The sequence below is a fragment of the Dama dama genome, chromosome 33 (assembly GCF_033118175.1).
Source record: "Dama dama isolate Ldn47 chromosome 33, ASM3311817v1, whole genome shotgun sequence".
NCBI lineage: Eukaryota > Metazoa > Chordata > Mammalia > Artiodactyla > Cervidae > Dama > Dama dama.
Genome location: NC_083713.1, coordinates 12,739,938 through 12,753,805, shown reverse-complemented (window position 1 = coordinate 12,753,805; position 13,868 = coordinate 12,739,938). Strand labels below are relative to the sequence as shown.

The window sequence follows — 13,868 nt, the reverse complement described above, 5'->3', positions numbered from 1 at the left end:
AAATGTAATATTTACCTTTCAATCTTTATGATCACATTATTAAAATATATATAAAATAGGTACTGTTTATTCCAGGTTTACCTATGTGGAAACTGAGGCACAAGTAGATTTATTAACTTAACCAAGTGATTAAAAAAACTATCTGATTCAGGATATGAAGCAGAGAGCTTGCCTCTAGAGTTTATATTTTAGATCATCAGAACATAATAAATTCATTACAAAATTTGATACATAATTTTTAAACACAAAGTAAAATTTTATTATAAATATATCAAATGAGATGAAGAAAGTAGAGAGGACATGTGTACTTTTGAAAAAGGTTTGGTAAATATCAGTGTATCCATTGTTTCTGTACTCATTTTTATGGCCTCAGAGATTGTTATGTCCTGCAGAAATGCTTTGTATAATATTAATAGTGAGACTCAGAAGGGTGAAATAGTATGTGTGTATATAAAGAAGTAAAAGGAAAACTATGAAAGGAAAAGTGAAAAGGATGACTGGCTGGCAACATACACCTTAGGAATTTTGGATCTGGAAATCGGTTTCTGTACAACAAGCATTTTCTGCCTACTCCTACTAACCCAGTTTGTAGATCATTGATCTAAAGTGTAAGACATATGAAACAAAAAAATTCAATCTTACCAAAAATAAAAATGCATTGCATTTGAAAACTATTAGGCTGAGCACTGTAGTCAGAAGAATGAATAAAACAAATTATAATTTAATGTAAAGCAAATGTGAAAAGGAATAAGCAGGTAAATGTATGAAAGCTTATAGTATCTACACTACATAAAGGGCTTCCCAGCTGGGGCTGGTGGTAAAGAACCCAGCTGCCAATTCAGGAGACTTTAGAGATGTGGGTTCAATTCCTGGGTCAGGAAATTTCCCTGGAGGAGGACATGGCAACCCACTCCATTATTCTTGCCTGGAGAATCCCATGGACAGAGGAGCCTGATGGGCTACAGTCCATGGGGTCACAAAGTGTCAAACATGGTTGAAGCGACGAAGCATGCCTGCACACTACATATAACACCTACTGTGCTGGACTTAGTCGCTCAGTGGTTTCAGACTCTGTGACTCTTTCGGTTGCCATGGCCTCCTCCAGGGGATATTCCTGATCCAAGGATGGAACTTGCTTCTTCTCCTGTGTCTCCACATTGCAGGCAGATTCTTTGTCCACTGAGCCATTGGGTAAGTCTGCATATAACTTGGTTCCCTTTAAACTTCAATAACAACTTACTTTTACCTATCAAATATTAAATAATTGTCATTATGAATAGATTGTTATCATAACTCATTACATAATTACCATTAACACTGATACCAGAATTTACTTACTGAAGGAACTATTTTTTGTATGTAAAATACATCAAAAATAACACATGATAGAGCAGATACATAACAACAAATGTTTGCAGTTGCTTAAATATAAAAAGAAAAATCTCCTCTCCATGAATCAGTGTTAGAAAGTGTATTATTTTCACTCCTATAAAGAAAGCAGGAAAATGAGTGATAAAGAGGAAGAGAGGCTCCAGAAAGATGGAGAGAGGCTGGGAATAGATAAGATATTGGAAAAACCAAGTGATCTTTATAATGATGATGTCTACCACTTGATCTGAAATTGTTTACATTGCTAATATGTGAATCTCTCCTGAATATTTCATATGAAAATATTCAATGCAGTCTACTACATGCAAAACAATTTAGGTGTCTGGAATTTTTTATAGAGATCAAAGAACTATTTCAGGGATCACTACAAAAGAGAACAACTTTATGCACAAAAATAGAGTCTGATTAAAAGTAAGGTAACAAGGAGATTTCAGAGAAGTGCATTTTCAAAGAATACTACCATTTATAGGATGCGTTATAATATGGAAATCTCTTACAGATTAGAATACTTGTAGATTTTTTGCCACTGAAAATGAGACCTCCAAGTCACTGGATCAAGAACAATACTGAATTATTGAAGTGGTGCATTATACTCAGGTTCATGCTTTATTTTGCATGTGAGATATGTAAGCTAACATAAATGACAAGTATATATAGCACATGTTTCTCATTAGTTGTGCTAAACTCATTTTGTTGAATCCATTTTTATTTATTTTATTGGAAACACAGCTAATTACATAGAAATATAAGAATTGGTATTTTTTTGGATATTCCAACTATTAGAAAATTGCATCTTTTAACTCTTTAAAAAAATTATATTTAAAATATATGCTATATATTTTTATACCTACTCTTTGTAACAGGTCATTAATTACATCTTCTAGAACAATGATGTTCCCTAGTTTACCTGTTTTTAACTCTGAGCAATAAGACAGTGTGCTATTTATTTTTCAAGGGATGGTAAGACAATTATGCGTGAAGTTGATCTATAAGAGTAAGTTAATCACTAAATATATAATTTTGTGGGAACATTCTAATACAATTTGTAATACACTTAACTGTTTACAGGCACTATAAGATGTACTACAGAGAGGTTTAAAATAGCTCTTTACAAATGCTTCTTTAATGTAGCTCAGGGACAAGAAAGATGGACATAACAAATTAAAGGACAAAAGTAGAATGTAAAATGAACCCTTTGGAAATGATGATTAAGCCAGAAGCCAACGTGACCAAGAAGAGTTAGAATTAAGGAGAATCTTAGAGTTTATTTTTATTTTGAGCAACTCTCTTTCTTTTTTTTTTTTCTTTTTCTCAGATTTAATCTCCTATCTTACATATAGGGAGACCAAACTCCAATCTATTTATGTGACATGCAAAGTCAAAAGCTTAGCTGGGAGAGATATGCTACACAATGGACCAGCCCTCAGTGGCCAGCCTCTGGAATTACACACCAGTGGCCGCTTTGCTCCTTCTGTACCCTTACCATCTTACCAGAGGAGATGCAGTAACCAAATCACTGACAATTTGGGGACTTATACGCTATGGTCTTGGATTAGAGAAAACTAATGTGCTTATAAGATTTCTCTTTAAAAAACCACCAGATCATAAATACAAAATTAGATCCAGGGTCCTGAAAGTGTCTTATTTGAGTTAAAGTCCTACAATGTGTTTCATTAGTTTAGTGGAATACCAATACCTTTTTTTTTTTTTTTGTAAATTTACCTTAATTTAATTCTCACTGTCTAATAAACCTGACTCTCTTGATTCTCGTCTGACCTATTCATAATATTTGCTGAGAAACTTTCACATTGTTCTGTGTAAAAGTACACTCTGATTGTTAAGAACCAGGCATTCCTCCTGCCTGAAGAGCCATTTTAAAGAAGGCATATAATTATTTCATGGACATAAAATGATTTCTATTAAAGAAACATTTTTATTAATGTATATAAAACTAAAATGTATAAAGATGCTTAATTTTTCCCCAAATGATGTATAAACGTAATGCAATCAAGGTAATGAAAAATTTTAAACGTCAGTTAAGCAAATAACAATGATAAGACAAATAGACCCTAGAATCCAAACCAGTTTGTTAATATCACTTAGCAAATAGAACAATTTAGTTATGTTATAAATCAGTAATAGAATGGATGCATTATTTGATAAAAATCATTGCTACAACTGTCCATCAGTTTTGGGAAAAAATTTGTATGTGAAATTCAGTTTCAATTGGTTTAAGATTTAAATGTGAAAATGGATCTATTAAATTATTATAAATTTAAAAGTTAATATTTTACTACCATGCAGTCAAAGAGAATTTTCAGTAAGAATATAGAATTTTAGTGATTAATAGAAATGGATCCTTCTGATGCCAAAATTCAGTCTAGCTGGAGACATTCTCCTTGTTTTTTCCTCTTTCTTACCTTTTAACTATTTGTCAAGTTTCAGAGTCTACTGAATGATTATGTAAATAAAGAAATGAAACAATATTTGGAGTTAGAGGAATTGAGCTATTACAAATCACATTATTTATTACAAAGAACTTCAAATGATATTTTATTTCCAGCTCCTGTCTTTAATTCAGAGTGATTACAGTTAGAGCACCCAGAATTTCAGAGCTGAAATGGACCTGGATGTCTCACAGTATAACCTGCTCATTTTATAGATTTAGAAGTTGGGAGTTCAGGAATGTTTGGTGATCTGCCTCATATCCCACAGCAGAGACAGATGAGCTAAGACTAGGAGTTCTCTTTCTTAAGTCTCATTTCTGGGATTCTTGTATTAGGTTAAACTTAAACTGCATGAACTGTGGTGTTGGAGAAGACTCTTGAGAGTCTTGGACTGCAAGGAGATCCAACCAGTCCATCCTGAAGGAGATCAGTCGTGGGTGTTCATTGGAAGGACTGATGCTGAGGCTGAAACTCCAAGACTTTGGCCACCTCATGCGAAGAGTTGACTCATTGGAAGAGACCCTGATGCTGGGAGGGATTGGGGGCAGGAGGAGAAGGGGACGACAGAGGATGAGATGGCTGGATGGCATCACCGACTCGATGGGCATGAGTTTGAGTAAACTCCAGGAGTTTATGATGGACAGGGAGGCCTGACGTGCTGTGATTCATGGGGTCGCAAAGAGTCAGACACGACTGAGCAACTGAACTGAAACTGCATGTGAGTCAAACTAATATGATAGCAAACTGGTCCTCAGTTATATTTTTTAATCTTTCCAAAGATCATTTTGTCAACCTCTTTCTTGCTAGAATTTAAATACATATCCACCTTAAACCCTCCATGCTAGAAATAAAATTCTAAAAATTACCATCAGGGCTATTGGTGTCTCACAAAAAATCTCACCAATATACTGCAAGTCAGAGATCAATTTAATGAAGAGAACGCAGTTTAAATTCAGACCTTTCATTTTCAAGCCATTTCCAAATTATTTCCTTCAAATTAGCCAATATATGTTAGAATTTATAAGTTGGAAAGACAGAAAAGAATAGGTAATCCTCTTAACTTCCATATGCGGATGACTGGTAGTCACAGTGGAAATTAAAGACAGTTTTTGCCAGTAAGTGAATCTTCTTTCATTTTATGCTCTTTCTTACATGTCTTCAGTAAGCAAAATTGGGGCTTTAAAAAATTGATCTGGCACCACTTCACATAAAAAAGTTCAGGAAGAAAAATTCAACTGTCATTTATAAGTAGGCATTTCAAGCATTCACACCATGCTCTAAGGAACAGTGAGTCATATGAGATTCAATGTGCAAAGGAAGTTGACACATAAAAGGATAGAACAACAATGATGAGTTCCCAAAGACATGCTGTAGGACAAAGAATAATTATAGAGGGTCTATTTTTGGTCCAACAAAATGACTTGGGAATTTAAAGTTAGAATAAGGAATTAATTCACTCAGCTTTGAATTTAAGATAAAATAATTCACTAGCCTTTATTTTTCATTAATGCCATTATAGTTTATTGGGATGATGCATTACTGAATTGTTAAATACTTAGCAGTCTAAAAATAAGTGAGGACAGGAAAGCTACTTTAATTTTGTCAGGAAGGAGGATGTGAGGTATAATAATAATCACATAATTAATATTTTATCTGATATGGAACTACAGTACTAAATATAAATAAGAAGAGATATCTGTCTTCAACAGTAATCTTTTTGGAAGTACCAATGCCCCTGAAACTTGAAATTAATGCCTACAATTGAAGTTGAAACTGCTTTGCCAGGGAGTTCTAAAAATAGTAGCTAGAGAAACTTAAATCTTTAATTCAGCTAACCACCATTTTCCCGTTCCCTTATTTACAAATTATATCCTTTTACATTCCAATTATGGGAAAGGTTTATAACCATTTGTAAGAATATAACAATGACTATGTGAATCAGAAAACAAAGAACTTTACAGAGGAAAGGAATTTAGTTCAAAAGAGCAACCTAGCCCTATTACTTTATACATGAAACATAATTTGTTATATATACATGCTGCTGCTGCTGCTAAGTCACTTCAGTCGTGTCCGACTCTGTGCGACACCATGGACTGCTGCCTACCAGCCTCCTCCGTCCATGGGAGTTTCCAGGCAAGAGTACTGGAGTGGGTTGCCATTGCCGTCTTCTATTATATATATATATTTATAATTAAAACAAGATTAACCATAGACATTATATATTTGTGTGTGTGTGTTTGTGTGATGTTTGTGGCTAATACTACCAAATTAAGGATATTAATAAATCTTATAAGAGCCATTTGTATTAATTTAACATTCCTAATCCTCTGGCCAAGGGAACAAAAACATGTGGGATAAGTTCATACCCAAAGGTCCCAAGGAAATGACTTTGTAAGTTGGACAGATGTCCATAAGTCCATCTTTATCAGTAGTTTGCTAGATTGCCTTTCAACATTTTCCTGTATTCAGAAGTTATTTGGAGTTACATTATGTATCATTCTGTGAAATCTTTCTTATGATTGTTAACATACTCATATTGTCCTCAACTTTCATTATAAATCTAACATGTTACTTTCATTAAGTCATGAATGTCCTTTTGTAATATATTCATATGAAATACCTGAAGGTGGGGCCATCCATAGTTTTGACTGGTGGTAGCACGAATGGTTGGTGTATCATCATAGGACCCTAGATGACAAGAGAACATTCTTGTGAATTCAGTAATAATATTAGGGGATAGTGGGATTTTACATAACAAAGTTATAAACTACTGTGCTTTCTTAAAATTACAAGCATCTATTTTAAATGTTTCATTTTAATGGGAAGTTGGAAGGTATTGTTTCAGGTAATTTAGGTTGCCACCATTTTAACCTGAAAGGTGATCAAGAACTTTGTTCTTGGACCTCGTTTGTTAAGAATGAGGATTTTAAAGCACATGTAGATGGAGGATGGTGCCCGTTGTTCAAGATCTTAGCACTAGGAAGAAATGGACGCCCTCAAACGTTCAGGAGAAAAGTTGTTCCTGGAAGAAAGGGTGGCTTGGTCAATGATTCTGAAATGGAATGACATGACTGGTTCAAAGCATATAAAAAAAGCCAACATGGTCAAACTGAAGTGAATGAAGGGGAAAGAGTGACATAGATCTTGTCAGAGGAAGCTAGAGGTTAGACCACATCAGTAATGAGATTTAGCACTCCTTAAATACAGGATATCACTAACAAGTGAGATTTATCCACTGCTAAACTAAGAGTTAACATATATAAATGTAGTTTACATGTCTCTTTTCAGACTCAAAATAATGTTTAAGGCAAGATATACCTTGATTTTCATTTACACAGTACTATTTGAACTTCTTTAAGTACTTTAAAGTATTATTTGGGCTTCCCTTGTAGTTCAGTCAGTAAAAAATCTGCCTGCAGTGCAGGGGACCTGGGTTTGATCCCTGGGTCGGGAAGATCCCCTGGAGAAGAAAATGGCAACCCACTGCAGTATCCTTGCCTGGAAAATCCCATGAACAGAAAAGACTTGTGGGCTGCAATCCATGGGGTCGCAAAGAGTTGGTCATGACTGGGCAACTAACACTTACTTACTTGTTTGAACTTATAGTATTTTAAGATGTCCACTTTGCATTTGCAAATTTTTATCTACAATAATTTACATTGAGAGGCTTTTTTAAAAAATAAACTTGTTCTTATGGATCATCAATTTGCTGCTACTTCCAACAATAATTTCTGAATTATTATAAAAGATTTTCATGAAGTCACTAGGGATCCTTGCATGAAAACCCAAAAGTATAAGAAGCTTATGTTAAAAGCAATCTCTGTAATAAAAATCTTATTTTATATAAATAAAAAAAATTGAACTGGTTTGTAAACTTTTATACCCTCACATATTTTAATAATTTATAATATATTATAAATGGTCTAGCATATGTTGTCATTAGGATAGTGATCATATTAAAGAGATGTGTATTTTTACATAAACAGACACTCTGCATATAGTTAGAATCTGGATTTTCTGCTGGCTATTTTGGAAAAAATAACAGAAAGTCTTGTCAGTCTCAGACTTTACTGGCATTCATATGGAATTCACAAGGTTCAGAGTTGAAGTTTATTTTGAATACTTTCCCAACTTGCTAGAAAATGCCACTAGAAATAGATATGACCATTGAGTGTTTTTTTTTTTCCCTGCACGGTTCTAGACATTTCATTTTTAATACCAACTGAAAATGCTGTGAAAGAATATTTCCATCCTTTTAGTGATAAGCTTTAGTAGAAAACAAAAATGTCAACAATTACTTCTGACTACCAGTAAATACATTGATGAGATCATTTTTGTTAGTAAACATAGTGCATATATTAATAAAATATAATGTATATGTCAACATGGTATTCCACTTTCTTCTGAAAATATCAGTATCTGCAGTACCAAAAAATACAAAGAAAATATTATAAAGCCTTTTATAATAATTAAAATTAAATAATTTATAATTAAAATGATTAAGATACCTAGAGAAAATTGAAAAGAAAGTTAATCTTGTACAAGCAGCACCACTGACTGAAGTGTTTAGACAATGAAATCAAAATCAGCTAAACCTTAGAAACACAGTAAATAAATGTATTACTTAAGAATGTTGGATAAACCTTCCTGATGTACTGTTGCCATGGTGAAGCACAACAATGAAGTTAAAAGAACAAATACACAAACCTAAGTGTATTTATTAAGAGGAAATCAGAAACTTGAAGAAATGTATTAGTTAAATTCAGCCAATGGATACAAAGGCAGTCAAGTGGTTGCCAAAATGAGGAATTACATGAAGACTCAAACTGCAATGCCTTCTAGGATAACTTTATGTTTAGGTAATTTTACAGCAGTAGAAAGAGAGACATGACCTCTTTCAGAGACTTGTAAGCACCATGAATGATTTAAAACAGTTGAAATATTATTTTTAAAAAACCCACATAATACATGTCATGATATGTTTGTTATAATTCATAGAATGCATAACACCAATAGTGAATCATACAGTATTTTTTTAATTATTTATTTCTGTTGCTCTGCTTTCTGCCATACATCAACATGAATCACTGGTAGGTATACAAATGTCCCTTCCTTTTCTAATCTCCCTCCCATCTCCTACCCCATCCCACCTCTCCAGGCTGCCGCAGAGCATAGAATTTTGAGTGGGTATGCTCTGTCAATATAGGTTAATTGATTCTAACAAATGTACAACTTTCGTGGGGGACATGAGTAATAGAGGAGGGGGTAGGAAGAGGGTTATGTGGAAAATCTTTTACCTTCTACTCAGCTTTTATAGGAATCTAAAACAACTCTGAAAAATAAAGTCTTTCTTTAAAAAGCACACATACATCTGAATGGAATTATTCTCTTTCCTCCTTTTTTTAAAGAAGATATGTATTTGATGGGATTTTTGAATGAAAGGAAATGGAAATTTGGGGGTATGATTCTAGGCATTATCAATCTATGTTCTTGGTCATGATGAGAAATGCCACTCATCCATACCCAGCTTTAAAGCAATAAAACAACTTGTCCTTTCCCTGGACACCCTAACCAAAAATAGTCCTTTCCTCAAAAACATATAAGCAAAAAGTGGTTTTACCATAATTCTACATTCAGTCACTGCTACCCAATTAGGAACAAATGTTTTGGAGGAAAATTTTAATTTGTTTTACATGCAAATTTGCTGTGATTCATAATTAGGACAATGCAAAATAAAACCACAATGAGATACTATGTTACTCCCACTAAGCTGGCAAAAACTAAAAAGTTTGACATTAACACAACGTACTGGAAAGGATATGATGCAATGGGAACCTCAGACACGGTGGGAGAATAAATTGGTATAAGAATCGCTAGGATCCTTAAATCCCACTCATAAATGTATTCCCTAAAGAAACTCAGCTATATGTACCAAGGAAATATGTTTTAAAATGTTCATTGCTTCATTATTTGTAATAGCAAAATTGTAGAAGCAATCCAAATGTTCTCAGCAGAAAAAAAGATAAATTCATACTAAGGAACACTGCAGCAGTGAAAAGAACCACAATTACACACATTAATACAGATGCATCTCCAGAACATAATGCTGAACGAGAAGCAAGTCTCCAAAGTCTATATTCAGAAGGATTCCACTCTCATAAAAGCAAAACTAAAAACATAGAACTAAATAATACATTGCTTAGAAATACAGATGATTATGGTCAAGCCATAAAGTAAAGCAAGGGAATGACTAGTACAAGTTTAGGCTAATGGCTTACTTCTGGGCACACACATGTGACTTAATTAGTGACAAATATGGTGAACAAGATAGGTTCTGGGTATACAGGAATTTATTTATATAAACAGTGCATTTTAATAATCTTTTATATGCATGGAAATTTTAAAATATAAAAAGGTTTTATAGGACAACATGCAGAGTATGATTCCTTACTATGGAATCAAGAACTTGTTATAGATCTGTGGATCAAAATATATAAAAATGCAATGTGTTTCAGATAGGTCTTGGATGTAGGGTAGGAGATGGAGATGACCTACACAACACTGATCAATTTTAAAGTTTACTTCCTTTCATCAGAATATTGCTAAGATCAGACCCCTTTTAAGATGTAATAGATAAATCATAATATATGCACAGTTTAAACACTTTGTAAATTTTAGAAATGTGATTTAGGTGTGTGAATTCTCTTTTACTTTAGGTTAGTTTCTTATCTATATGAAGAGAATTTTGAAAGACCAATGATGAACAACCTGTGAATCTGTGTATATGTTTGTATTTGTGTGTGTGTATACTTCCCCTCGAGGTCAGTGAAAAAAGAAAGGATGGGTAAAGTTGTACTTTGGATTATTACCAAGTTTCTAAGACTTTTAAGTTATAATGATTCAGACATGGAAAACGTGCACCTCAAATCACAAAACTAATAATTCTCTAAGCAAGAATGAGAAGGAAAAGCAATATGTATCTTGTTATATATGTGTAGTCCAGTGTGAATTTACACTTATTTTTTCATTACTTAATCACTTGATTTAAACACATGCCTTGTTCACTCTAATTTTGTTATTATAAATTTGCACTCAATCATATTATCACCTCTTATTCTCACAAAATCCAAAGTAAAGAGAAAACAGTTTTCAGAGCATGTAGGACTCATTTCAGCATCATCTTCCTCTGTATCTTGAGCCACCTCAGATTGATTTGGCAGATTTGGAATGAGCCAAGAGATGTGCAGTTAACCAAACCAGGTCTGCTGCTTTAAACGTGGTAGGATTAAGGGAGCCCAATTTCTGGGCTGCCTCTTGAGAAACTATCCTAGACAGACTAAGATGTTCCAGTGGGTCAGGCTCTATGAACCCTTCACTTTAAAAAGTAGAATCTTGAACAATTAGGCCCAACTTCTAGAACATGATTACCATTAGGAAGTGGCATTTGCTTCTCACAACTTCTTCATAAATACTTGCCACCTCTTATCATAGGAATAACCCTTAAGCTTAACACTCAACCCCATTCTTCAAACAAAAGGACAGTTAAATTTTCCTATCCAACATGGTATACCAAACAGCTAGAAGGATTTTCATATTAACTTTTTGTCCACAGTCATGTATCCAGAGTATCTCCACCTCTTAATTGATGCAGTTCAGTGCTGGATTTTTATTTCCTGAACTTTCTGGCAAATAATATGTCTTATCAAACCAATTTATCTTCTTTTAGAGCTTCTCCTTTTATCTTCTCTCTTTTCCTCTCTTTATTCTGTTTACTCCCCTTCTCTTTTTCTGCTTTCTTTTACTGACAAATCACACCCCTCACTCTGGCTTTATATCACTTTTTTGACTCAGTAAGCAATGATTACTAAGTTAATTATATTTTTACAGATATATATATATATTTGGTCTCTAGATGAGATTTTTTCAGATTTTTTTCTGTTCTCCTGAGCAGTTCTTCACTCTCTAATCTTGTTCCTTTCATTTATGGTTTCATCAACTTCTGGTTGAATCTCAAAAGCTTTCACCTTGCCATTTGCCCAGATGCTGTGATCAGATCTGACCTGGTTTTACTTGAAGGAAGAAAAGTTTAAGGTTTGTGTACCTTTTAAATTATATGTTTAAATATATGCAATTAAAAAATATGATCCATGTAAACAAGGAGAGCACATCCACTCCTTTAGAAACAATTGAGGTGAGGACCTAGTAAGAGGAATTAAAATATAAATAATTAAAGAATTGCTAATAACATTTGCTTGTGGGCAACATCATGGGTTACCAAACTGATTTACAGTCATATTCCATGATGTAGGTTAGCAAGCTCTGCCTCTAGAAAAGAGACCTTTAACAGAGTCAAGGAGATCCAGCGTATGTAAGAGCTGAAGAACTGCTAAAGCTGATAAGGAATTTTTGGCCTGTACCCGTAAATTCAAAATGCAATAAAGAGTCAATTATAATAATTAGGGAAATTATTTTACGTTGACAGCGATTTTTTTAGACTTAATTTAGTATTAGACAACTATTCAGACTTCAAAACAGCTTTTTCGTTCTACAAGCAGCACTCTGTTAGAAAAGGTTCTCAGGAATACATGGTACCTCTGCTGAATCTAGATGAGAGTAAACAAATATTTTGGCATTGCCTTTTGCTGAACAGGACTGCTGGGAGTACCCATTTTTCATTGTAGGGCATGATTCTAGCTTGAGAAAGTGTGGTGTCTCCGCTCACTGTGAGGAATCAGTTATTTTTGCACTCCAATTTTATGTGCCAAGTACCTGGACTGAAAATTCTATTATTATTCTATTATTATGTAAAGTTTAACTGCCCTTTCTACCATTTCATCAAGCCCTTCTAGATTAGTAATTGCCACATTTTGGTCTTTTAAAAGCTATTTTTGTTTTCAGCTTTTATTATTATTATTGCTTATTCTAAGCTACTTGGGAAAAAGAAAATGTGTTGTAGAATATTGGATTATCACATTATATATGGGGCTTCGCTGGTGGCTCAAACAGTAAAGAATCTGCCTGTCATGCAGGAGACCACATGATATGTAAACATATCATATATACATAAACATAAATACATGTATATAAACATATCAGAATGAATGTAGAATAATTATAAAACAAAATACAATTTTTGTTAGGGCATTATTATTATTATGTTTTATAATAGTAACTTTATTATAAGTTGGTGTTTGCATGCTCAGTTGTAACTACCTCTTGTGCAACCCTATGGACTGTAGCCCACCAGGTTCCTCAGTTCATAGGACTTCCCAGGCAAGAAAATAGGAGTGAGTTGCCATTTCCTTCTCCAGAGGATCCTCCTGCCCCAGAGATGGAACTCAGGCCTCCTGCATCATAGACAGATTCTTTACCACCTGAACCACCAGGGAAGTCACAGCCTTGACACATTCATATAAAATGTGTATATATACACATACATATTTTTTTCTGAATACTATGGACATAAACCCTTGGAAAATCTAAATAGAAAAGAATTGTTAAAATTTATGACTTGTGTCAATTAAGAAGACATATTTTGTGAAAATTTATCATGAGCTTTCAAACAAATCATGATTTTATTTAGTGACAATTATATATTTTAATTTATAAAATAGTCCTTTGGCTTTAAGTTTAGAAAACTTGCAGAACTATACAACGATGAAAGGGCATTGACACCTGGCACTCTTTTTTAGAATTATCTTTAAATATTTATAAATCAATACTTAAAAGCTTGAGAAATTACAGATATAGAAATATGTAACTCATCAATTATTACAGAGATGTATAATTTTTTGACAATCAAACAGGATTTGTATCCTACCCTACATGCTTTTTTATAAGATTAATTTACTTTCTTTCAATTTCACCACTAAGTGTTCTTTTTCTCCTTCTATAGACATTTTAGTGCTATTGTCCAAAAAGGCAACTAGTCATGGAGGAAGACTTTTGTTGAGAGGCAACAGTGGGCAAGTCTGCCAGTTTCAACAAGAAATTCTGCCAATTTCAGTCATTGTTTGGCCATTTAGGGAAATA

The 13,868-nt window shown here is 33.6% G+C and overlaps 1 protein-coding gene across 2 annotated transcripts in view; it reads right to left on the bottom strand.

The window, feature by feature from the left end:
• The window catches only part of CALCRL (calcitonin receptor like receptor), a 136,507-nt gene that overhangs the window by 106,066 nt on the left and 16,573 nt on the right, over positions 1-13,868 (bottom strand). The window contains exon 2 of one of the 2 annotated variants that reach the window (XM_061135121.1): positions 6,457-6,524. The exons of the other annotated variant lie outside the window; for it this stretch is intronic. The gene's annotated coding sequence lies outside the window, so the exon portion shown is untranslated. The remainder of the gene's footprint in view (positions 1-6,456; positions 6,525-13,868) is intronic. 2 annotated transcript variants of the gene reach the window in all.